Source organism: Marmota monax, unplaced genomic scaffold (genome assembly GCF_021218885.2).
Source record: "Marmota monax isolate L192 unplaced genomic scaffold, Marmota_monax_Labrador192_F-V1.1 WCK01_AAM20220418_F8-fsc00320, whole genome shotgun sequence".
Lineage (NCBI taxonomy): Eukaryota > Metazoa > Chordata > Mammalia > Rodentia > Sciuridae > Marmota > Marmota monax.
The window spans coordinates 672994-699342 of NW_026694783.1; the positions used below are offsets into that span (position 1 = coordinate 672994).

The following is a 26349-nucleotide window of genomic DNA, read 5'->3' on the forward strand; positions in this document are numbered from 1 at the left end:
GTCAGTCCCTCCCCTCCCTCCCCTCCCGCTTACTTCAGAACACAAGACTGAAGGGGGAGATTATTAAGTGCAGGATTAGTAGCTGAAGAATCAAAACGTGTCACAAATAGCTCAGGTGTTGCAGCTTACATGTGTTTCCAGAGTTGAAAACTGGACTAATACCGGGAGGGTCAGTTATTTTCTAGGTTTTGGCAGTATGATCATTGCCAAGTGTTAAGTGTCTATTTTGGCATTTAGAAATTTTTACAGTCCCAACCACTTTACCTGGGATACAGAAGGAATTCATGGAAGTTGTGAATATACACACTTTTTAAATAGAGAAGGCAGCTAAAAAGAACTAGAACAAAACATAGGGAATGTTTCTAGGCTGACCTCAAGAGAAAAAAATTCTATAAACATTTTGTTTTTAATTTAAGGTTGTATTTTATCCCTATCACCTTTCAGCCTTTTTGCTTTTCCAGTTTAAACCATAAAATGGATTGTGTTTGTCCAATTTGACAGAGAATCATAAAGCATTCTGTAACTTCCCATCAAACATCAGCAACCTCTGGTAAGGAGGAAGCAGCAAATGCATCCGCACGGACAAGGCTATTCCAAACCCTTTACCTCAGGAAAGAAAAGCAGTTACCCCTGTACAGGGCCCATAGCTCCTGGTCCCTCCTGTCTGTGTCACACGATTGACCACTCCGTGTGCATATTTTACCCCTGTGTGAAGGCTGTGTCTCTGAAGACAACCCCCTGTTTCAAGGTCTTTGGTTTTTCTATAACACTCAGTACAACACACTAAGAGAGTTGGGTCTTCTGTGACTTACTTGGCTTCTCACTGAATGGAAACACCCAGCATTTGTGTTGCAATCTCTTTCCAAAGAAATGCAAAACATATTACAAATATCAAATCTCTATTAATCTGCCATGAATTTATGATGAGCTGGTAGCACAGACTCTTTCTAGTAATAATGCTGTGACCATAAAACACTTTTATTTTCAAAGTACTTCTACATATAGTTCCTTATTCTCTTATCACCCCAAGCTCTAGGCCTTCTGATAGTAAGAACAAATGAGCAAAATTCTCGTCTTTTTTGTGGGGGATAGCAGGGGGTGCCAGGAATTGAACCTAGGGACAGTAAACCACTGAGCCACATCTCCAACCCTTTTGATATTTATTTTGAGACAGGGTCTCACTAAGTTGCTTAGGGGGCCTCACTAAGTTGCTGAGGCTGACTTTGAACTTGTGATCCTCCTGCCTCAGCCTCCCGAGTGATGGGACTACAGGCCTGCACCATGATGCCCAGCTCATGTAGATTTTGCTGGGGATCCCTTCCTTCTTGAAACTGACCTCATTTGGTCTCCATAACACCATGTTTCCTAGTTTTCTCCTAGCGCTCCAGTCATTCCATACCTGCTTCCCTTGAGGCCTCTTCTCCATCAGGCTCCAAAGCCCCAAGCTCCTCAGGACTCTACTCTGGGCCCTCCGCTGTGCTCATCCTGGAGTTCTCTCCATGCTGACAGCTCCCAGATCCCCACGAGGCTCAGCCTCCATCTGCGGACTGCACCCACCCATGCACTTCACACTCCCCCAGACAGTTCCAACCTGACAGGATCAAACGTGAGCTCCTATCTCTGTGTAGTCTTCCTCCCAAACGACTTTCCTTCAGTTTCCCACACTTTAATAAATGTCTCCTTTATCCACTCAGTTGCTCATGTCAGAAATTTGGGAGTCATTCTTGACACTTGTCTGCTAACCCCCACGTCAAGTTTGGACATTTCTGTTTAAAGAATGAAGTCTCAGCTTGTTTCTTCTTCAGAGAAGGAAGGTTCCTTAAAACCAGGAATCTACGAGGGATTCTGCATTACATTCTTCTCATAGCATCCTGCATTTTCCCGTGTTTATAATTACATGTGTAATTATGTGATCATCTGTGTAACATTCATCTCTAACAGCACACCGGAAGCTCCATGAAGGTGGGGACGAAGACCGACTTGTTCATCCCTGTATTCCTAGAACTTACTACAATGCCATGAAAAATACTGGTTTTTATCCACCAAGAAAATGATATCAACATGGAGAAGAAATATCTGCATTCTCACCCTCACTATAGCATTTACAATAGCCACGATGTGGAATCAACTCAAGTATCTGTCAGCGGATGAACAGTTAAAGAAAGTGCGTTACATTCATGCACACCCTCTGGAATATTATTTGACCTTAAAAAAAGATTGAAATCCTGCCACTTACAACATAGATGAAACTAGAGAACATTACTTTAAGTGAAATAAGCCAAGCACAGAAAGACAAATATTGCATGATCTCACACACAGAACTGAAAAAAGTTGAACTCAAAGAAGTAAATAGTAGGATGGTGCTTACTAAGGGACAGGAGGTGAAGAGGGGAGTTGGGTGATATAGAGGGGAAAAGGTCCGTGAAGCAAAGCCCAAACTTCCTCAAGACCACCTTTCAAAGCCAGGCCTGCACCCCAGTGCTGTCTCCACCAGTGTACTCACCGAAACCCCCGGGGTCACGACACTGCAGTGCTCATCCTGGAGGTGGGGAGTCCGGGAACCCCTTTCTTAAAGGTGATCTCACCTGGAAGACGGTAAATAGTAGGAAAAAATTCCTAAATAAATTTTTAAAAAATGAACCACGTCAATTTGTCACTAAATACCTTAAGAGAAAAACAGGGTTCCCACTTATTCTAAAATATTAGTTGACAAGAAAATTGTCATCTCCATGTAAACAGAACCTACTCCCAATTATTAAAGGGTAGATATACAATCTGTAGATAATTCAAGACCCTGTGGCTTTTCCTCCTTCCCAACTGCATATTTTACTTTCAGACACTAGAGAAATACTGGGTGAAATCAAAATCTATTTTTCTACTTTTGAAGTTTCTGGGCATTTGGTCAGGGTACTTTTGCTTTTGCCCATTTCTTATGAGTGTAGAGAACTGAGCACTGACTGTAAAGGTGAAAAGACAAAATTCAGATGGGCTTTTGAACTGACAAAGTGAAGACCATTCATGGTTACTCCCTCCTCTCAACTGTATCTCTACAGGGCAAGCATCCAGCAAGAAAATGTATTTTCATATACTTTGGAAGGAACTTAGGGCTGAGCAACCTGGCCATGTGATCTCCTTTTATTCAACCCCTACTATGTGCAAAATGCTTAACATTAAGCCAGAACAAATACTGGTCAAGTACAACTATTTTCAATATTAGTCCTCATATACTAGAGTTATGACACTGAGCCCCCGCCTTTGCCCAAAACTTATAGTTCTGAAATTGCAAGGAAGAACAGTTCCAGACTGTCTTACGGCCAAATTATTCAGAATTTTTAAAAGGAGACTCTATAGGGTTGATGTAAAGTTTTAGGTAAATTCACAAATAAATTTGACCAAGCTCAGAATCACCTCTAAAATTCCAATTTCAGCTCTGACAATGATGCTTTCCTACTTTCCTATTCTAAGTTTATTAGAACTATGTCATGTTTAACAAATTTCATTTCTATGCTATGACCACTACTCCATAAAAGGCAGAGTATCAAACTTAGAATGTGGAACTAAAAGGCCTCAGGATTCCATTCCGAGCTCATTCTTAACTTGTGGCATGCCAACTAATAAAAGGCTTCTTCTCAGCAAAAGTACACAATAGGAAAAACCAATCTTTCCCCACCAGCAGGAAGACTGCGGAGGAAAGTAAACTCTACATAGGGTATGTATAGACCTTGGCCCACATAAAATATCAATGTATGTTTTAGTTCTTATGAGGTAAAATGTATCTACTGACCTTCAATAACTAGCAAACTTTCAAAGAAAGAAAAATTCATATTAAACTGAAGAATCTCAACAACATTCAAGCACTTAAAAATGAATTTCAACTACTTGATTTGAATCATTTAGAATAATGGCTACCCAAAGTAGTATTTCAGAATAAATTTCCCTTCTCTGTGAAATTCTCCTAGATTGCCAACTATCCCCCTTATGTCCTCTATGGCCACACAGCATTGTATTAACACTACTATAACACCTATAAAACTGTGGCACTGTTATATATAGACAGGGGACTCCCTGAGGACCATGCTTTCATCACCTCAGCACCTGACACCCAGGAGAAACTCAATAAAAGCGGGTTGACGCATGCATCATAATGGGATTGAGCACTGCCACCTTCACCTTGCGTTTCTAGAAACCAAAGGTGACAGGGTAAATGCCTGTTCAACACCCTACCACCTGTCTTACTCCTCAGTCTTCTGAAGTGACTTACACTCAGTCCCTGCTCACAGAAAAGTATAAGGTAACTGCATTTGTAGTTTTGACTTGCATTTATTTGATGACTTTTACCTTAGGAACTGCTAGAATAATGAACCAATACAATTTAGCTTAGAAGCAACCCTATGGATACAAAAACAAAAACCCCCCAAAATGCAGACCGAATCCCAGAAGTTATGGGCTTATTACCAAGTTCTTTACCTTTCAAGGTGTCCAATTTGCTCTCTTCTTCTACATCAGGACACAAGAGCTTTCTGAGAATGATCTCTGCCACCCAAACAGAAGGAAATTTTTAAATGAAAGTGGAAGGACACTACCTAGTCCCACATTCAGTCCTACAAGGACAAGATGAAAGTTAAAGTTTATACCCAAGTTCATACTGATTCCAAAGAAAACCACCCATTCCACAATTTTCTGTGGTCAAAGCAATATCTGGAAAAGGCAATTAAAAAGTACCCTGGTCAAAAATGGGAAAGGAAGGCAAAACCCACTAGAACTCAAAATACAAGTTGGAGATACATACCCTGCAGCCCAAATCTAGCCCAGGCTGGGGAACAGTTATGATTAACAGGTAACTGAGAGCTTATAGAGCAAAATCCACCAGACACAAAAATTTCATATGAATTATTGTTTTTAACTTTTTCCACAGTCAAGAATAGCCACCATAGGTTGTAAAATGGACTTTTATTTCATATGTCCCTGTTTTTCAAGTGGTAGAGATACTGAAAGATATCACAAAGCCTAAAAGGCAGGTGTCCATAAGAAATGATAATTTAACTTCCCCAAATTGCTTTGTCTAGGAAAAAAACAAAATCCACTGGTCTGCAGCAGGCATTCCCCAACCTGGGAATCACTGACTCCCAAGGCTTCTGTGGAGAGACTTCAGGGAGGAGGTGCGTCTATGGACTTTTTGGGAAAAACTTCAACTGTGGTTATAGTTATAATAATTCATAAAAGTATTAGCAATCCTGTGACTGTTACCAAAATAACCTCAAGACATTTTCATGTCAACATTATAGTTGTTGTAGATACCCTAACATAACTTAGTACAGTCATTCTTACTTCAAAATTATAGTATAATTAAACCTGAGGCTACATTTTATTATTCAGTGTGTTATAAAGAAGAACATACATCACTATGCCACAATTAACATTTTGATAACTGTTTACATTTCATAAGCAATTCTATGCATTTTATTTTGTGCATTTAAAAAATATTTTCAGAAGGGGCCCTTTGTTAAATTGCTAAAGGGGTACATGGAATATAACAGTTAAGAACCCCCAATCTAAAGCAAATAAAGTTTCTACAGACTCAACATCATATTCCCCGAGGCGGACAGAAGCTAAGTCATCCCACCACACTATTTCATAGCTGGAGAAAACTAAACTGCCAGGAAGCAGAGAAACAAATTCAAGGCTACATGTACACAGAGTTAGCAAAGCCTAGGTGAGTACTCACAGCATCTATCTTTCCATCCTCTCTTGGTGACCTTTGCTTACATTTCTGCAATTTTCATCAGTATTCCTATCTTGCCACTAAATGGACAGAGGTAGTACCTTTCAAAATTAATATAAAACCAAAACTCAAACAGAACAAGACAGCTTGATAAGCTTGTTGCTATAATTGTTACAACAGCTGAATTTAGTGTGCTAGTGAGATGGTAATTTTGTAGAGGTGAGAAAAAGTTAAGACTACATAACCTCATTCTCAGAGGTGTTCAAAGTACTTCGCAGATAAGCATTAACTTGATAGGCTGAAATGCAGTTATGTGTGGTTAAAGCAGGTAGCATTACCACTTCATAGATGGGAGAATAACAGGAGATTTGTTAAAAGTCACCATAAGGCAACTGGAGAGCTTTAACCACTGATCCAAGCCACCAGGATCAAATATTTAGTTGATTACATGCTTGTGAAATCTCTCTTTTTTCTCCCACAAACCCAGAGTATTTTCTTTTGATTTACAAGAGCAGACACTTCTGAAGGCTAAGGGGGAAACATCTCATACAATAAATTTCAATGTATACAAGTACTTTTTGCTTCTTGCTAGTCATCTAAACATCCAAGAATGGTTTGTACAAGGGCCAGTTATGTACTACTTGCCTTATAAAAAGAGAACTACATGAAAACTGTAATTTCATCTTTTAGCCAATGACCTCCATGTCTGTCTATCCTATTATTACCGTAAATTCAGTACAGTTATTACAAAAGAACATGCTAATGGTTCAATACCAAATCTCTAGGTCATAAAACTACCAAATGTCACACACACACCCCACTCTCTGAACTTTTCTAAAACTTTAGATTTTCTCTTCTTATCCAACCATCAAACAATTAATGGAACCACCAGTTAACTAACAGCTCCTTTTATTTACCCCTCTAATAGTCTGGGTCTTTTTCAGCAGTAAATAAAGAGGACTGTCTTAAAATTTTTATTTAGGAGCATTTCGTTTATATACACAAATATTTCTTCCTTGCTAAACTTCCCAGTCACTGGGAATCAAACAATCATGTTGCACTGTCTCCACAATCACAGGTTCTAAACACACTAAGTCTTACTATCTAACATTCTTTTGTCCCCTCCTTCCACCTTTCAACTATTTCACAACTTACACTTTCTGTCTGCTAATTCTGATTTATCACTTTGTGCTCAGTGCACAAGAACCCAAATCTCTGCCTCAAGAGCAAACATTTAGCCTGGCATGGTGGTGGGTGCCTGTAAATCCCAGCTCAGGAGGCTGAGGCAGGAGGATCTAAAGTTCAAAGCCAGCCTCAGCAACTCACTGAGGCCCTCAGCAACTTATTGAGACCGTGTCTTAAAATAAAAAATAAAAAAGGGCTGGGGATGTGACTCAGTAGTTGAGTACCCCTGCGTTCAATTCCTGGTGCAACAAACTAACATTTAATTCCTTAATAAATCAAATGCTAACAAATACTTCATCACGTAACACTGACCAAAATGTGGCTTCTAAGCCCCTCATTCCTTTTCCCAGGGAAGCACCTGGGTCCCCCTAACCCAGGTGACTGGCGTCGCTGCTGGCTCACCCTGGAGACTCCGCTGAGGCTCTGGTCCCCTGGTCCCCGGGTCCCCTGCCCGCGGGTCTGGTAACTTCCCTGGCCCCGGGGCTGCCCTGGGCTCGGCCCCTTACACCGTTCTTCCCTAGCTCCCCAAGCCCAGGCTCCGGGAGGGGGTTAGGGCCTCCTCCTGGAGGCTCGGTGGCCTCCTCAGAAGGCCCCCAGCCCTACTGTCACAGCCGGGGCCCTCCCCTGGGGACAGGATGGCCGGCCCCGCCGTGCTTTCCTCGGGACGTCTCCACCTCCCCGTCCCACCAACACTCACCGGTGACATCTTAGCAGTCGCGGCAACTTTGGAAGGCGGCGGCCGCTCCGCTGCGGGCGCCCGGGGCGCCGCGACCTCACCTGCCGGCCCGCCCCTCGGCACCCGCCCGCCGCCCGCCGCCCGCCGCCGCGGCCCGCGAACTCTCCTGCGCCGCACGCTCCGGGTCCGCGGGTTCCCGCCTCGGCCGCGGCCGCGCTCCGCCCCGCGTCCCCGGCCCCGCGGGCGCTCCCGTGGCCTCCCCGGCCCCGCGGCCCGCTCGGCCCGGCGCACCCCCGCGGGCGCCCGCCCGGCCCCGGGCCGCAGCCCGACCCCGCGCCCCGCCCGCCTCCCTCCCCGGGGCCACTCACCCTGAGGCGGGCGGGGGCGCGGGCGGCGGCGGGCGGGGCGCGGCTCTCAGCCCCGGGGGGCCGGGGCCGGCGGCAGCGGCGGCGCGGCGTCTCCCCCCGGCGGCGGCGGCGCCGTCCCCCTCCCGCGGGCACACATAGGCTCCATTGTCCGCCGGCGCCTCCCCCTTTCCGGCTCCCCCGCCCGGGACCGCCTCCTCCCTCCCCTCGGCCCTCCCCCAGCCGCGCCGCGCCGCCGAGGGGACGGCCGGCCCCGCCTCGGACGCGGGCGCCGCAGCCCCTCCCCGGCCCGACCTCCCGCCCGGCGGGGGAAGGGGCCGCCCCGCCCCGCGCCGCGCAGGGCCGCCCCCTCCGGGGAATGTCCCCGGCGCCCCTCCCGGAGCGCGCGCGATGGTACCAACCGGCCGCTCGCTCTTCCCCCCGCCCTCCCGCGGAGGCCCCGCCCCCGCCCCGCCCCCCAGCCGCCTCGCCGACTCAAACCCTCCCGCCCTCCCGCGGAGGCCCCGCCCCCGCCCCGCCCCCCAGCCGCCCCGCCGCCTCCACCCCTCCTCCCTCCCGCTGAAGCCCCGCCCCGGCCCCGCCCCCCAGCCGCCTCGCCGCCTCCACCCTCTCCGCCCCCGACGTTTTACTACGGACCGCCCGACCGGCACCGCCTCCTGGTTTGCCTGGACCCGCCCGCCAGGTCCCCTTCCCGGCCCGTCACCCGGCCAGAGGCGACGCCCACTCCTCACCTTAAAGTGGCAGAGCCCTCTTTCTCAACGAAGAGAGCCTCCCGCGGGCGGCGGGGTGGGCGGTCCTCTCCCGCACCCGGCTCCCGCGCGCCCTCCCGGAGCCCCGGCGCCGCCGCCGCCCTGGGAGCAGCCGGAGGAGACGGAAAGGCGAGGAGGGGGAGGGGCAACGTGGCCCTGGGCCATCTTTGGCCGAAACCGGTCGCGAGCTGCTCGAGGTCTTGCCCTCGCGCGGCCCGGTCCTGCCAGGCCCGAGCTTGAGGCCGCCTCCCCGCACCTGAGGCGCGCTCCGCCCCGCCCTGTCCGGCCTCGCGTCCCCTCCCAGGGGCGGCCCGGGTCGCACCCCCGCCACCCGCGCCGGAGCGGATTCCCGCCGGCGTCCGGCAGCGGGGCGGGGGCGGGGGCGGGCTGTCCTTCCCCGTGGGCCCGGCCCCGCCCCGCCCCGCTCGGGCAGTGCTACCTAGAGCCACACCGGGGACCCGCTGTCCTGGTCCTGGAGTCACTTCACGACCGCAGTACGCTCCCCGGAGTGGAGGCTCCAAGCCAGCGGACCCCGGTACTGTGCACAGCGAAGTGAGAGGTGGCTGGGTAGATGGCACTTTTTCTCAGAAGGAAAAGCCAAGGCATCATGGTTAAGGCACGTCGCTGAATCAAAGCTCAGATTTGGACCACTCCTCTTTTATCCGCGTGGCCCTGATGGTTATGGCACACCTGCTGCTCTGCAGCCTCCCCCAGATACACTGCCGTTCATCTCTGCGATTGTGCTTTGTGGGGTGTTGACCTCAGGTGCTTCTGCAACTCAGTGCACTGGCCCAACAGCTCTTGGAACTCAGTTAAGTGAAGTCTGCCCAGGTTAGAATGCCGTGTTTCTCCCCAAAAGACAGACGGCAACACACTAAAAGACCTAGATAAATTTTCTTCTGCTCTTGCTTCTGTTACCCATGATTTTAACCGGGATACCTATTTCTGTGTCAGTTTCCCTGTCTATAAAATAGGAAACCTTCCTTGGGGCACCCTTTTAAGGAATGGTTCTGTGGTAAAGAATTGTACAAGAGAACCCTAAATGTTAAAGCTGATTCACTGCTTTCCAAACCACTTAAAACTCCTAACTGGCCATGTAAGTTTCTATGCCCCGACAAAGATCCTATGGAAAATTGTAGCAAGATGTTTTCTCTTTGTCTTCTGTTGTGACTGAGGATATAAATAAAGAAACCAATAATGGTTGTAAACAATAGAAACCTAAGAGCAAGTGAGGGATTCCAAACAGGGAATAATTAAAATAAAATGCTTTTTGGTCAAGTTTTGTCTATAGAATATGTGATGTAACATAGCTAAGAGCTTCTTTAAATGTTTGGGGGTGGGGGATCCAGGTATGGTACAGATCTAAGAGAGACAACCAAACCCACAACATGCAAGACACATTTGGGATTTGCAGTGTAGGTGGAAAGAAGGACTCATAGGGTATATAGATCGGATTGTACCTTTCAGTAAAAAACACTGCCCACATAAGCCTTAAATTGGGGTCTTCCAGACTAGATCACCTCTGCTCACCAAGCTCACAATACTCGTAGCAACACGAATTAAATATTCTTAACTGGTTTTGCCAGGCATTAAACCCTCATGCAGTCTTATGTGTCAGAGTTCAAAATTATTTTTGTTATTGGAACAAAAATACAAAGGAGTATTAAGTGTAGAACACCAGAGTAAAAGGTATAATATCAAGAATTGAAGCATGCTCTGTGCAACCAAAATAAATGGATGTTTTGTAAGGGAAAAAGAAAAACTTAAGCATGCTAAAAGTCACAGAATCTAAAGGTTAGAGTCTCAGTAGTAACATTAATTTAATTATAATAAACATGGGATGGAAATGTTTTAAAATTTTTATTCTATTAAATAGTTTATTTAATAGAACATTTGCCTTCTAAGTTTTTAAACTTCCATTCCTTTCCATGTCACTTGAGAAAGAATTCTATTTTGGTATATAAGGATCTGACACTGTGTGTGTGTGTGTGTGTGTGTGTGTGTGTGTGTGTGAACACTAATGGATAATGGTGAAGTCATTTTTAAAAGCATCCTATAAATAAATGCTTCAAACTGTTTCTGCTACTGTAGAAATTCTAAGATAAGGAATTTTTTTAAAAATCCAAATGGTAAAATTGCTTTTAAAAAAAAAAAGGTTTTTGACACTAAAGAAACCTAGCTTTGACTTTCTTAGCTACTGAAATTTGCTTCTCAGGGATGATAAATAAGCATTTGCTGATTGCAAACATGGGAGGTGGAAGTTTTGCTCCTTACATCCTACATAGCATTTGTGCTATTATTTAGGTTTGCCTCCAGTCTTTCTACTGTACGCTACACTTTGAATTGAAGGAATAAGTGCTTTTGTTTCCTCAGCTCTTGATAAACATACCTGAATATTAGAATTGGAAGGAACTCCATTGCATTTCTCAGATAAGAAGGCTGACCCGGAAGTCCAGTGATTTGCCAAGATTATGCTGTCTGTTAGGGATTAGAATTTAAGTCCAACACTCCACAGCACGGTTCCAATTTCCCAGGATTGTTCATTCCTAACAGTACTTACAGTTGTGGAAAGAACATGAAGTTCTACCTTAGGAACAATGAGATTAAGACTGAGAAAGGTTGAGCCCACTCAGCCAGCTGGTGTGAGGGTTCCAAGAGGCTCCAGTGAATTCTTCCTATGGTCAAAGTCCTCAGCTTGGCCATGGGTCCCTGCTACTTGTACTACTTATGACCAGTTCACCTACATCACTGTCCAAACCAAAGCTAGTGAATCTCAGTGCCAAGGAAGGCTACCAAGGAAGTCATACTGACTCACATTGAAGGGTTAGAATGGAATGGCATCTCCTGCCTTTTGTGCTGCTGGAATTACATAGGCAGGAAATCATTTCTTCTTTGACTTGTCCACGACTAGAGAAGCCAATCTCCTTGCCCTGACTTTCACCAGTCCGTTGAGGGCCATGGGGGAGTGCCAGTGTTTCATTCCTGCTGGGGAATGTGGGACCAGCTGTCTCTTGGGTAAGGTAGAAATCAATATTCCCCCATCCTTCCTCCTGTGGCTTCACCTGGAATGATGTGTGAGAGGTTGGGTACTGTTGTGTGTCACGACAGATGTGCTTTCCCCAATCTGGGAACTGGAGGCACCCTGTTGTGTTCTGGTGGATCTGTGAGATGACTTCCCATCTCTTGAGAAGTTTTCACCAATATTTCCCTCCTTTATTTTCATGCTTAACCTATACTGTCCTCTTAACTCTTGTCATTCTGCCTTAGAAGATTCAAGCTCTGTGACATTCAACCTGCATTTTCCTGGGTCCTAAATGACTGGAATTTCAGTGCTGATGCCCCCTCCCCACTTTTCAGACTTAACTGTGTGGTCCATTATGGCTTAGCATGAGACTCAGTAAGCGTCCCATGAGCTCCGACCATTTCTCCCCAGATTGATCGAGCTTCATACCAGTTCCTTACCTTGGTTCTTCTCCCACTTCCCTCTTCCCCCTCTATTTCTACTGATTTATTATTTCATTTCTTATTCTTTACTGCTTTCCCACAAGCTGGGAAAGTGCCCCTCCTAGTTCATTTGATTTCCTTCTAGATTTGCCTAGGAGATAATAAAATGATTTTATTCTTCCAAGTTCTGCATTTGCTGCTGTACTCTTCCCACTTTGCAAGATCAACCTCTTCCCAGTTTCTCCTGAATTGCTTCTCAACCATTTCAACGTTGACTTCACGTTTTTGTATCCAGGTCGCTCTCATAGCCACAGTAGCTAGATAGGCAGGACTAAGTTATACGCAGGACCGTCCACCATTGCAGCAATGGGAACGCCTAACGCTGAGATGTACCCATATTTTCCCTCCTGGGCTGCCAGACGAGAAACCAAGAAAGTGGATCCCAACCAAAGCAATGAAACAAACTGAACTCCATTTCTTATCACTTGGCAATTCGTTTTATGGAGTCTTATTGTTGCCTGTGACATATTTCAGAGAAATTATTTCAAATTTTATCCATACTCCTCTGTATTGCAGGACCAACCTTGTTTTCTCTTTCTACTCCTGAAGGGCCTTGCTCAGTTTCTCCCTTCCAGTGCCTACCTACCCTTTGCTTCAGTATCTTCAGTAAAATCCTTCCTATAGCAAACTCCATTTCCCCATTTTTTACTCCAAACTTATTTAAATAGAAGCTGCCACCACAGTTCTTTTCTTCCTGTCAATAACCCAACCACTTTGAAATGTTCTCTTTAATAAGACCAGACCTAATGGCCAAATCCGACTAATGAAGACCCCCACCCTTTTTCCCTTTAACTCTGAATTCTAAGAAGTGATGATATTCATGTTTTGTCTTCTTTATTGATTCAAGTTACTTCTTTTATCTCCAAACTGTGGGTGTTCCTTAGAGTCCTCAGTTCCTCGATCAGCCTCTCTCTCCAGTTCCCCCACTTCAGCCATCACCTCTTAGAGTCTAAACAACACATCTACAAGTCTAACTCGGGCCTCATTTGAACTTAACCCTGCATATCTATCTGCTCCCTGCCCATCTAGAGGGACTTCACCTGTCAAAACAAATTCACCCTCTTTCCAAAGTCTCCCCCCTGAATTTCCTGTCTTCCACCTAACCCAAAACTTTGGGGGTAAAATGACTCCAAATCTCCTCTTGTCCATGGATCTTCTCAGTCACCAATATCCACAAATTCCTTCTTAAATCGATTTACTGTTTTCTGTTTCCAGATTGGGATTGTCACAACAGATGTTCCTGCTTCTCCCTGACCAGTTGAGTCCACATGCTTTCTCCAGATAGATCTCCCTAAAGACCTATTCACATATCTTATTCCAGTTCACGCAGTGTCTTTTCCTCTAGAATTATTTAAGCCACACTGATACTTCAGGACCCATCTACTCTATGATCCTAACAATATGGTGTAATAGAAACAACACTGGCTTTAAAGTCATATGGACCTGGGTTTAAATATTGAGCTACATTTTATTAATCAAGAAACTTTAAGCAAAAACAAAACAAAAAACCCTTTTTTTTTTCTTTCTCATCCATTTTAGTGGTAGTTGTTTATATTATCAATTTAAACATAGCCTAAATATGCAACCGTTTACTATCATCCAATTTTTTCTATAGGTCCCAGAGTTCCCCCATGTCCTGTGAGTGGAATCTCATGCCTGCTTTTGAACAGCTTATTTTTGTTATATTTATTGAGCATCTATAAAGTGCATAGCATCTTTGGGATCCAAAAAATGAATCAGACATGAGTTTCTATCCTTGCATGGATGATTCATGTATTTTAAGAAGGTTTTTTAGTAAGCACCCAGTGTGTGGCAAGTGCAAAGTACTGAATGAAATTCAAAAAACATAAGACATGTTCCAGGATGTTGGGATCTGGGATCTATCTAGTTAGGAATACTGACAAGTAAACATTCATAAACAATTATAATAAGTGCTATGATATGGAGAAATACCAGGGGTTGGGGGCATAGAAAAGAGGTGTCTATCCAGATAGGAGAGTAGGGAATGCCAACAAACCTGAGCAGAATCTTAAAGAAGCATAGGAGTCACCAGGCAAAGGACTCAGCACCACGCCCAGGCTGGGCTGTGGACACAGTGTGACAGTGTAGAGATGACCACAGTGTGACAGTGTGTGGAGACCACCACAGTGTGCGTAAATGCCAGAGGCACAAGTAAAACGGCAGTCAGAGAAGGTATGTTATTTGATGGGGAGGAGATGAGCAAAAACTGCTCCTTGGAGGTGCACGTGTTGGAGGTGACCTGAAGGTCAGGTTGATGCCAACAGGCAGGGGCCAGAGGCCTCTGTCTTCTTAGCACTGCATGCAGTGCCCTGCATGTGACAAGGACAGCCCCCTGTCTACTGTGATAATGACAGGGATGGTAGCTAGGTCTTTCTCGTGAAGTTTGTTCCTCTATTTTTCCCAGGATGCTTATAAGGGGTTAGACTGCCTGGTTTTGAATCCCAGCTCTGCCATTAGTAAGCTGTGTGACCTTAGAAAAATTACTTAACAATACTAGGATTCATCAAGTGATATTTTCCACCTGCAGCAGTAGGGGAATAAATGAGCGACTATGTAGAAACATGAGCCAGTAGAGTCTGGTACATAGGAAGGATTCGATAAATGCTGGTTATTGTTACTACTGATGTACTGGTTACTATTATTACCCAAAGTGGACCTGACTGTAGGGGAGATTTTTTAGGGGCCATCCACCACCTTAACACTTCACTTATTCTCATGCCTATGTCAATCACCAGTATCTTCTTAATGCTCCTGACATGCCCCTTTAAATTCTGCCACTAGAAATTCATACCTTTGGGTTTAAGATGCCACTTCCCCAAGCCCTTGGGCAGACAGCACAATAAAGGGTTAACTCTGTTTTGTTTTAAGAAGTTATCTGGCCATACCTCTATCCTCCTTAATTGCTAACTACACTGAGGGAATATTGTGGGGAAGAAAGAAAAGGCTAATTCTGAAGCTTGGAGACCTTTCCCCAGAACTCAAGGCAGGAGGCGAGACACTCAGAGGGCTTTCTGGGATTGGAGGAAGGGGTTGAAACTGAAGAGAGATGCCAAGAAGGGATGAGGAAAACAAGGTCATTTGTACCAGTAAAGACAGGCCTTACTAACTTACGCAGTGCTGGCCTTGATCTGGGGACTCTTCATCAGTCACCCCTTTCTCCACTCTGTGCTGTGTTTTGGAATTAGTAATTTTACTCAGAGTCAGTCCTCTAGTAGAGGATGCTGGACAGGTGCTCAAGGAACCCCTGGCTTAAAATTTCACAATGACTTTACCTGTTTGCTTTCTTACCATTTATCATACAAGAATTGATAAGAACCTACTATGTGTCTGGTGCCAAAGAAGTAGGACGAGAGTTCCAACAGAAGCTGAAGAAGTCTTACAGTCTAGTTGAGGAAACAACAAAAATAGGAATACTGACAAGTGAACAACTACAAAGTAAATACATAAATAACTGTTAAAATATGTCTGTGCAGATACTTACATGTGGATAGCCATAGCAGCATTGTTCCTAATTAGCCCCAAAGTGGAAGCAACCTAAATGTCCTTCAACCAATGACTTGATTAATAAAAGATGGTACAGCTATATACAGTGAGATATTATTCAGCAATAAGGAATAAACCACTGATACTTACTACAACATGGAAATGCCTCAAAATCACTATACCAAGTGAGATGCAAAGGACCGCATATTGTGTGATTTCATTCACATGAACTGTCTAAAAAAGGAAAATCTATATAGACAGAAAGTTCAGGTAGGAATGAGGATTGGTTGCAAATGGATATAAGGTTCTTTTTCATGTGAAACAAATATTCTAAAACCAGATTTTGGCAATGGATACAAATTTACTGTAAATTTACAAAAAAAAATCATTGAATCATAAGGCTTAAAGTGGGTTCAGTTTATGATATATAAATTATACTTCAGTCAAGCTGGTGTTTCAGAAAAGTAAAGCTGATTTGTGAGGGAGAAGAGAGTTAAATTTTAGGGTTATGATTGACAACCAGACAGGGAAGAGAGACGTCCTTCTAGGGGAGAGAGTAGGCCAGGGTTATAGAGGTGAGAGCCGAAGCCATAAAAATGAATGAGCTCAGCAAAAGAAAATGTTTGCAGAACAGGAAGATGCCAAGGGCAAAACTTTTCCATGTCACTGCACTTAGGGGCAGTGATGATAATACAGCTGAGCTGATATGGTACGCTCTTGGGTAACAACATATCCAGCCAATCACAAAATTTAGTTGTATTCTCAAAGCTCATATCCACTGAGAGCAGAGGTATGTGCCCCTCAAGAGTAGGGTAAAGCTGTCCAGGGGGAAATTGCCTTTAAGTGATTAAAATACACAAAGATAACTGTGACTGGACTGAATATGTCCCTTGCATTTTGGTGTTAAAAGCAATTTTATCCAAATTAGAAATAGGGATGTGGAGTTTCAAGAGCAATGTGATGATATGTCATTAACTACCAAGATGGATATTATGTTGGACCACCCCTGGAATCAGGCTCTTTGACCCTAACACAAACTTCTGAAATTAGAAGAAGCCTGTCCAGATTCCTGGAGAAACCCTGCAACTTATTTCCCTCTTCTGAATTTGGGGCAAACCCTCCTCCTCCTGCCCCTCCCCAAGCTTAAAGACTTCAGAGAGGGGATCCTCCCAGGCCAGGGAACTAGAGATCCTCTCTTTCCCCTAAGTCCTGACATCTCAACTCCTCAGCTAGTGGAGGGAAACCCAATCACTACTGTCCTTGGCTGTGCAATAAAGGGTAAAAAGGATCTGGGACAGGATGGGGGAGTGCTGGGGAGTGATATTCGCCAAACTACATTGCTATGCTGTGTGCGTGTACAAATATGTAACAAATCCCATCATTATGTACAACTATAGTGCACCAATAAAAATGTGGAGAAAGAAAGAACCTGGGAGTTTCAGGTACACAGGCAAAGGAGTGAAGGAAATAAAGTCTAGGTTGGGAACAGCACTGACTTCGGACCACCAGGTCTGTCAGCTAAGCAGTGCTGGTCTCGGTCTGTGCTGGAGATGGGACCCCAGGCAAGGGCTTTACCACTGAGCTAAATCCCAAGCCCTAAACTGGGGATGAAGACTAAAGAAGGGATGAAGGCAAGTTTTCCCAAACTTCTAACTGACACTGATCATGTTCTTCAATCATAAATATAGGCAACAGAATAAGATGGTATAAACAGTCTGCGATTCTTTTTTTACCAATACAATCACAGATATTCCAAGTACCAATGATAGTCAAAATTACAGTAGTTATTAAACCTGCCAGTAGACTTTATTAATGTTTTAATAAAGAAGCATAAATAGTATCTGTATTTCAATATGTATCACTTGTTTTGCAATACAAATATGTATCGCAAATTTGATGCTCTGAATATCTAGATCATTGTAACTATTTTTGTAATCTTATGTATTTAATTTCATGTTTAAAATCATTATTCTATCAGTAGAATATCCTATCAGTAGGCTTCACCAGATTGCTAAAAGGACCCACAGCAGAGAAAAGTCTAAGAACCCTAGGCTGGAGGAATCTTTCCTAGTCCCCATCCAGCACCATTTAAAAAAAAAAAAAAAAAAAAAAAAAAAAACCTCCCTCCAAGGCCTGAAATCCCACCATTAGAGAACATTTCCTTTGGGTTTTTAAGATCCCCATTAAAATGCAAATGCCCCCAAAGGAGAAGAACTTCTCCGAGTGTTATTAGTTAACCCCTTAAATGGGGTTGTTTAGCAGCTAGCTGAGCACAACCTCCTACAATTCAATTAGACAAATGTTTATTGACCTCCTGCCACGGGGAGGGAGCCAGGCCGGCGAGGGCGCAGACCCTCCAGATTTGCCCCCTCCAGGGTGTCTGCCACCTGGGGGGGGGGGGGGGAAGCAGGTCCAGAGAGGAGCGCTTCCCGGAGAAGCGCCGAGAGTCAGGTGGCCCGGGCAGGGGTGGCCGGGCGGCAGCGGCGCTAGGCCCGCGGGGTCCTCGGGACGCAGCCCCGGGAGCAGGTGGACGCCCCTTAGAGCGCCTCTGGCTTTCCCCCGGGTTACAAGGGTCTGGGGACGCGCAGGAGGAAGTGACCGAGCCCTGCGGGGGCGGGGGACTCTGGGTGCCGACCGCGTCGCTGAGGAAGTGACCTGCGAGCCGAGTCCAGCAGGGTCAGCCTGGGGACAGGGGCGGGGGCGTGGGCGAGGGCGCGCTGCGGTGTGCGGGGCAGGGGGCCGGGCTGCACCTTGTCCCGGGCTGGGTGGCGAAGGGACCTTGACTTTGTCGCCAAGAAGTTTGCCTCCCATCCCTTTGCGACCGTCAGAAGAGGCTTCACGAGGCTGGGCCTGAGAGCGCGAGAGCACTGTCACAGGTGGGGATGGGGCCAGGCACGCCAGGGGCCAGCGTGGACCTCGGGACTTGGTAACCAGTAAGCTCCCCGCCAGAGGAGCCGGTGGTGAGGGGTGCGCCTCGCCCCAGAGTCGCCCCCCAAGTCGGAACTGCTCTGGGCCGTCTTGGTCTGCGGATTCCACGGAGCCTTTTATTTTTTTTTTTAATTTTTGGATCCTGGGGATTGCGCGCAGGGGCGCCCGACCACCGAGCTACATCCCCAGTCCCTTTCACTGTTATTTCGCCACAGGGTCTCCCCAAGCTGTTCAGGGCCTTGCTGCGTCGCTGGGTCCCGCTGTGAACTTGGCTTCTCCTGTCCCGGCCTCTCGGCCTCTGGGGAGTAGAGGCTGCCCCCGCGCCCTGCCCACAGGTGCTCTTGAGGACTCAGTGGAGAGAAGGCTAAAAAGGAGGTGGCTTTGAGGGCAGAGTAAGAGCCTGGACGTACATGGCTCCTGAGAATGGGCCCAGTGGGAGAGTGGTCTCCATCAAGACCGTTTAAGGCAGGCTTAGGGGACAGAAGAATTAGGATGCAAAGTGTGGGAACAGATAAAGGCTCTCCCGTGTCCAGAGAGAGTCAGGAGGGCTGATTAGTAGTGACAGAGGGAAAAGAAGGGTGGTAGATTGTACGTGGCTCGATGGGCAACAGAAGTGGGTGGAGAGGCTGAGTCACCCATGGCCTGGAGGATCTGAGCTGGCCATGGGCGAAAGAGCAGGGCCTTTAGGAGAGAAGCGGAGGAATAAGGTGACTTGGTGAGGCAGGTGATGTGCTTAGACATAAAGTGCCCAACACAGAAAAGCCAAACGGAGGGTTTTCATCTTGAGTGAGCATCCCACTGTGGTTAAGTGGGAAACAGGATCGGGCGGGGGGGAACATGAGCGCTAAGTTCAGGCAGGGGAGGGTGCCCAGGCTGAATGTGTCACCATTTTGTTGAGGATCCCCTAACAAGGTGGCAGCAGCTCTGAGCTAAGAAGTCAGGCAATTCCTTCTCTTTCCGGGAGCTCCCTTTTCATTTTCTTGTTGGAAAAGCAGACAATAATAAAACTTATCACCCACTCATCTCTTGGGAGTGCTGCAAAGAGCAACCAATATGCATACATAAATAGGTTTGAACCTCTCGGCAAGAACACAGTGTGCTAGAAATGCTAGACAATAATAAACCCAGCCACCCCTTCACCATGAGAGTGAACAAGTTGTCTTCTTTTTTTTCTTTTTAAGAGCAAATGTAATTAACCAGGTACTAACTTTGAGGTTGTCTGTGTAGTCTCCTAACAACCAGTAATTAAGTCTAAAATCTTGGTTTTTCAAGAGTTCTCTCATTAAAAGGTCTTAGAGTGACCCTAATACCTCCATCAAACCAAGGCTCAGACTATGTAGCAATTAACTAACATGAAAATCACTTTAACATCCTTTCTGACTTCTTAGTATCACATATGTGACTACCAGCAACATACAAACTGCGGGCAGTCCCCACCATCTTCTTAAACTGTGCTCCTTGTCACACCCCTGAGGTCCGCCTCTTGGCAGAATGGTGCCATATAAAATATTCAGATCCTGGATCAGATGTGTGCAACCTACTCGGCAAGAAGGCTGTCAGACAGAAACACTGAAAGGGAAAAAGCACCCCTAAAATGACAAAGAGGGCAAATCCAGCTTTAGAGGAGCACACCTCTAATTACATGTTCCATGCATAGCGAATCTCTTTTAATAAATCCCATCACAGTCTGCGCTCCCCTAAAGAGCAGACCTGATAGGTAGCAACTCCCCTCCTCTGTGGTAAAATCCAATTTTCACACCTGGTAAATGAAATAACTCCACTGTGAACCAAGGGCAGGTTGGGGTGAGCCATTAACAGAAGGTTAGGGGCTCTGCATCATCTAACAGCTCTTCTGGGAACCCCTGCTAGAGATTGCTCTTTTCATGCCAGTTGAGGCTACTTGGCCAGAAGACCTCTCACCTCGCCGGCCGAGGCGCAGGCCTTTGTCATTTGGAGTGTCAAGATGAGCACTGTGGCTCAGGTCTGCCTATGTGGGAGGCCTGGCCCTGGCTTTTCTCTCCTGAATGTGGGAAGGTCTCTTACTGCTTGTGGACTTGTAGAAGATAGGCTCCCACTGCATTCCTGACAAAATGACCAACAGAAGCGACAGTGGCAAAGGGATAACACACGGGAAAAAGGAACTGCAAAAGCAGAGATCCAGCCAGGGTCTGTATCCTGTGAGGACCTAATAAAGGTGGCCACCACAGGGAATCAGCAATGAGAGCGCGCACGCACGCGCACACACACACACACACACACACACGCCTGAAGATCACTGGCATGCACGCACACACACACACACACACACCCCTGAAGATCACTGGCACGCGCACGCACACACACACACGCCCCTGAAGATCACTGGCATGCACGCGCACACACATACACACACACACACACCCCTGAAGATCACTGGCATGCATTCGCGCACACACACACACACACACCCCTGAAGATCACTGGCATGCACTCGCGCACACACACACACACGCCCCTGAAGATCACTGGCATGCACGCGCACACACACACACACACACACGCCCCTGAAGATCACTGGCATGCGTGCGCGCACACACACACACACACACACACCCCTGAAGATCACTGGCATGCACTCGCGCACACACACACACACACACACACACACCCCTGAAGATCACTGGCATGCACTCGCGCACACACACACACACGCCCCTGAAGATCACTGGCATGCACGCGCACACACACACACACACACACACACGCCCCTGAAGATCACTGGCATGCGCGCGCGCACACACACACACACGCCCCTGAAGATCACTGGCATGCACTCGCGCACACACACACACACGCCCCTGAAGATCACTGGCATGCACTCGCGCACACACACACACACACGCCCCTGAAGATCACTGGCATGCGCGCGCGCACACACACACACACACACACACACACGCCCCTGAAGATCACTGGCATGCGGGCCAAGGACACATCCCAGGATACATACGTTTAGAAAAGGTGATGATCACAAGTAAGTGGAGAAAGGAAGGATCACTTAACAAATAATATTGGAGTGATTCTTCTACTTTAGGGAGAAAATTTATAATCCTCATTTCATGCTATACAATTAAAAAAAATCCAGAGTGATTAAAGAGATAACTATAAAAAATGAGTCAGGAGAAACAGAAGAAAATATAGGTGAATATTTATCTAAAGTTGGGGACAGGGAAAGATTCTGAGAATGAAATCAAAGGCAAAAATAATTGAATAGATTTGATTCCATACAAATGTAAAATTCTGTATATAAAATAATCATGAAAGTCAGACAACATAGTGGGAACTAAAATATTCCAAATGTAACTGAAAATAAATTAAAATTTTTAGTATATGAAGAGCTCATACAAAGAGATATGAAAGATATAAATGCCTTAGTTGAAATTTAACAATTTTTCCTTTCTTTTGCTCTTTCTCTCTCTCTCTCTCTCTTACACACACACAGTATTAATAAAAAAAATTCTCTTGAACTTATGGAAAAAAACTTATAACTAGCCATCAAAGAACTACACATAATTTGTATTTTCCATGAGGACTTGGCACATGGAAAATACTTGATAAATATTTGTTGACCTGCTTAAATTAACGAAAAAGAGAATTCCAATGTTCAGTGTTGATGTATGTGTCAAAGGAACAGTCTCATATGCAGCTTGTAGGATTGTACACTAAAGCAAGAATCAGTAAAATTGTTTTTTTTTTTTTTTTGCACCAGGGCTTGAACCCAGGGTTGCTTAACCACTGAACCACATCCCCAGCCCATTTTATATTTTATTTAGAGGCAGGGTCTTGCTAAGTTACTCAGGACCTCGATAAGTTGCTGAGGCTGGCTTTGAACTTGGATTCTCCTGCCTCAGCCTCCCGAGTTGCTGGGATTACAAGTGTGTGCCATTGTGACCGGTCGTAAAGTATTTTTGTAGCAGGCAGTACATATTTTGGGGGTTTACAGGCCATACAGTATATGTGATACTCCACAGCCCTTACACTGTAGGGTGAAAGCAGCCGCAGACAGTGTGTAAATGAATGATAATGGTGGTGATCCAAAAATACTTTATGGACACTTAAATGTGAATTTCACTTAATTTTCATGTGTAAGGAAATATTATTTTTCTTTTGGTTTTGTCCTAAGCATTTAAACATGTAAAAACATTCTGACTCATGGGCTGTCCAAAAACAAGCCACAGGACACATTTGGTCCTCATGTTTTATTATATACTGGGCCATCTCCTGTACTAGAGTCACATTTCTGGAAAACAGTTTGGCATTAGATTTTAAGGTTCAAGGTCACATGGTATAACTTTAATAATTAGACTTTAATAAGGCCATACACAGGTTTGTAGGTATTAAAATAATCAGGAACAAATATCTTTTTAAGTATTAAATTAAAAGTTCATACTTTGTCCTAATTGCTCCAATAATTCCTTTTCAAGGAATAGTTTATAAGGCAAAAGGAAATTTATACAAAGAGGCATGTAAACATCTGGCAGAATGGGGATGGTACATTAACACTTGGTACGTTCATACGATGAAATATTATACAGACATAAATCTTTCAACAAACAATATTTTGTCACATGCAAAAAAAAGTTCATGACAAAGTCATGTGGAAAATCAGGATACAAAATATGTACATTATTCGACCCCAGTTTTGCAAAGCACACATGCACATAGGGTTTATGTGGAGAGAAACATATAAGCATAGAGAAGAGATGGAAGGAAATGCGATGAAATGTGGATGGTACTCTGGAGGCTGTTTGTGAATGGCTGGATTTCCCTTTATCCTTTTGTTTGTAATTCTCCCCCATGAACAGTGATTACTTTTATAATTAGGGAAATATACAAATGCTGTATCTTAAATAAACTGGAAAAAAAATCCCAAATCAGAAGTTCACATAGAATAGAGAAGAGATAAAGAAAAGGCTTTCAAATTCAATCTAGGTGTAAAATCCCGACAAAACTGCAATGAAAAACAGACCCAGGCAACTGAAATTCGCCCGGGTCTAAAATGCATGCAACATCACCACAGGAGGAAAAAAGTTCTGATCAAAAGCAGCTGAGACCTGGAGTCTACAACTGACTCCACACTGAACGTCTCCAGAAAAAGAAGCACGAGATCAAACCCTCTGCAGATCCCTGTGCACAGAGTGGCTGGGTCCCTCGGAAGGCTTCCTTCCTCCTGCCCTCCAGTCCCCCTGCCTGCTGCCCCCAAAGAAAAATAAACCAAAACCAAAACAAAACAAGAAACAAACAAACAAACAACCCGGACTCTGCTTTCGAACGTCAGAGTAATGGAATTCTACGACTGACCCTGGACTCTGTGTTACTGTTAAAGATCACGGCGTCCTGTGGTGTCCCTCTTCCGAGTGTTAACAGCTGGTTACACCTTGATGCACCTTTGCCTGGACGTGAGGATGACAGGAATCGGGGAGGACAATTTAAGTAAACGGAGGGCTCCCTTAACCAGTCCAGGATTTCACAGCTTGTTCCAGAACCTGACTGTGCGCAGCCGGTCACCACTTAGGGGAGCCCACCGTAAGCCAGTTCTAGGCTACGCCTGCATGCATTTTGCTTTACTTAATTCTGATAAAAAGCCAGTAAGAAGATCTTTCCCAATGTTACCTAAACAACTGTCCTGCCAGACAGACACACCACATAAACCTTAGAAGGGTCAAGTAATTTGCTCTGGGTCATCTTGATAGTTAGCCATATAAACCTGAATTTCAAGTTTGTGACTTGAAACACTTCTAAAATGGCTGAAATACTTCTAAGATCAGATTTTAAAGAAGCAGGGTAGAGCACCGGTGCTACCATTAAACACACTTGAGTATAAGGTTCAAAGGTCACATAGTATAACTTATAGGCAATTTTTTAAAAAAAACTTAGGTTTTCTCACCATAAAAATAGGAGTAGTAATAAGATCTCTCTCTTAGACACAGCGGGCCCTCAATAAAACGTGGCATTAGGGAACCAGAACTACTAATCTCCTTGGCCAAGTCAAAACATTCGTAGGATTGCCATCAGGAAAACAAAAAATTACAGTAAAGTAGGGAGATTGTGTAGATTATGGAAAAAGGACTTTTTCTTCCCTTTTACTTCTCAGAAGTTTAATTTTCTCCTTTTCTATTCAAGATAAGGGAGCACGTTTGAGACAACAGGTTTGGAAATGGAGATACTTCATAGCATGTTTGTGCTTTTGCGATCAACCTAAACCACTGTGCGTGGTGCTTTTGTGGATGGCAGGAGTGATGGACACTTTCCTATAGGAAGACTCAGTCTCACAGAGCCCCTGAGTGAGCCAGAGGAGAATCTTTTACCCACAAAGAGGAAAGTGGTCACATCCTTCCCTTCCTTTGTGGTTTTGACCTAAACCACAACTCCTCCCCTTTAGTTAGAGTTGTTTTCTTTACATACATTCAAATGGGAGCTGCTTTTCTTCCATCTAACATGTCACCCCCTTCCCTGACTCACAGAAGCACATCCCACGCCCCTTTTCGCCAAGGCAAGCCTGTCCAGTACACAGGAACAGTCTGAGCTGCTCTGACAGCCATCTATTCTATCCACAGACGCCTGCGAGCGTAAGAGTTCCCGGAGTCTGTTCCCGGAGTCTCCTGGAAGATTCCAGAGTCCTTCCAATGCTCAGGCCCATGGCTTGGGGCAGGAGGGATGAACTAATGTACTGGGCACTGCTTAGGCAGAAGGGAAGCCAGGGCTGGGGTTGGGGCTCAATGGTGGGGCACTTGCCTCGCACACACGACACGAGGCACTGGGTTCGATCCTCAGCACGGCATAAAAATAAAATGAAGATATTGTGTCCACCTAAAGCTAAAAAATAAATATTAAAAAAAGAGAAGAAGCCAGCCGAGCACCTATAATCCCAGCTGCTCAGGAGGCTGAGACAGGAGGATCGTGGGTTCAAAGCCAGCCTCAGCTATGGCAAGGCACTAAGCAACTCTGTGAGACCCTGTGCCTAAATAAAATGCAAAATAGGGCTGGGGATGTGGCTCAGAGGTAGAGTGCCCCTGAGTTCAACCCCCGGTACCAGTAAATAAATAAATAAATAATAAGGAGAAGACTTGGGCCCTGAAATGAATGAGACGTCGGGCTTTCCAGGTAGGGATGATGGGAGGAAACACCATGTCTTGTCTGTGTTCTCTGAGAGAAGAAAGAATGAATGAAAAGGAAAAATAAACACGATGCTCAAGCCACGAAAAAGAAAAATCAGAAAAGACCCCAAAAGTGGTAGGTTCAGGAAGGTGGGCAGACTGCGGTCTCCTGACTGCTGCTGTGGTTCCCGAGTTAATATTTGCCAGATTTAGCATTCCTGTGAGTGCCGTTGGGGTAATGGGCCCCAGTCAGCTCACGTGGCTCTCCGTCTCAGGGACAGGATTTCAACCGTGTCACACACAGCTCTCATTACTTGCAAGGAAATGATCTTACTGAGGAAGGCAGCACAGACCATACGCACACGTACTTAGGAAGACAGAGCTGTTAGGTGTGCCCTGTGCACGAGTGACACAGCTCCTCAGGAGAGCATTTCCAGGGTGGATCTGAGAGCCCCTTCAGGACGTAGGTGACGAGACAGACACAGTCAGTTTCACTGTCTTGCTAGAAGGGGTGGAAGGACAGTCATCTTCTAATTTATTAAGCACCATCAACGTCAAGAGGGTTTCCACTCCAAACAGT

The 26349-nt window shown here is 45.5% G+C and overlaps 1 protein-coding gene across 5 annotated transcripts in view; it reads right to left on the minus strand.

Annotated features, from left to right (window-relative positions):
• LOC131423456 (uncharacterized) overlaps positions 1-26349 on the minus strand; it is a 63673-nt gene that overhangs the window by 1082 nt on the left and 36242 nt on the right. For 2 of the 5 annotated variants that reach the window (XM_058573053.1, XM_058573056.1), the window contains 2 exons: positions 4468-4533; positions 2504-2585 (listed from right to left, as the gene is read on the minus strand). The gene's annotated coding sequence lies outside the window, so the exon portion shown is untranslated. Of the gene's footprint in view, positions 1-2503; positions 2586-4467; positions 4534-7604; positions 7705-7951; positions 7972-8679; positions 8939-26349 lie in introns of those variants that run through there. The other 3 variants (XM_058573055.1, XM_058573057.1, XM_058573054.1) reach the window with 3 other exon arrangements.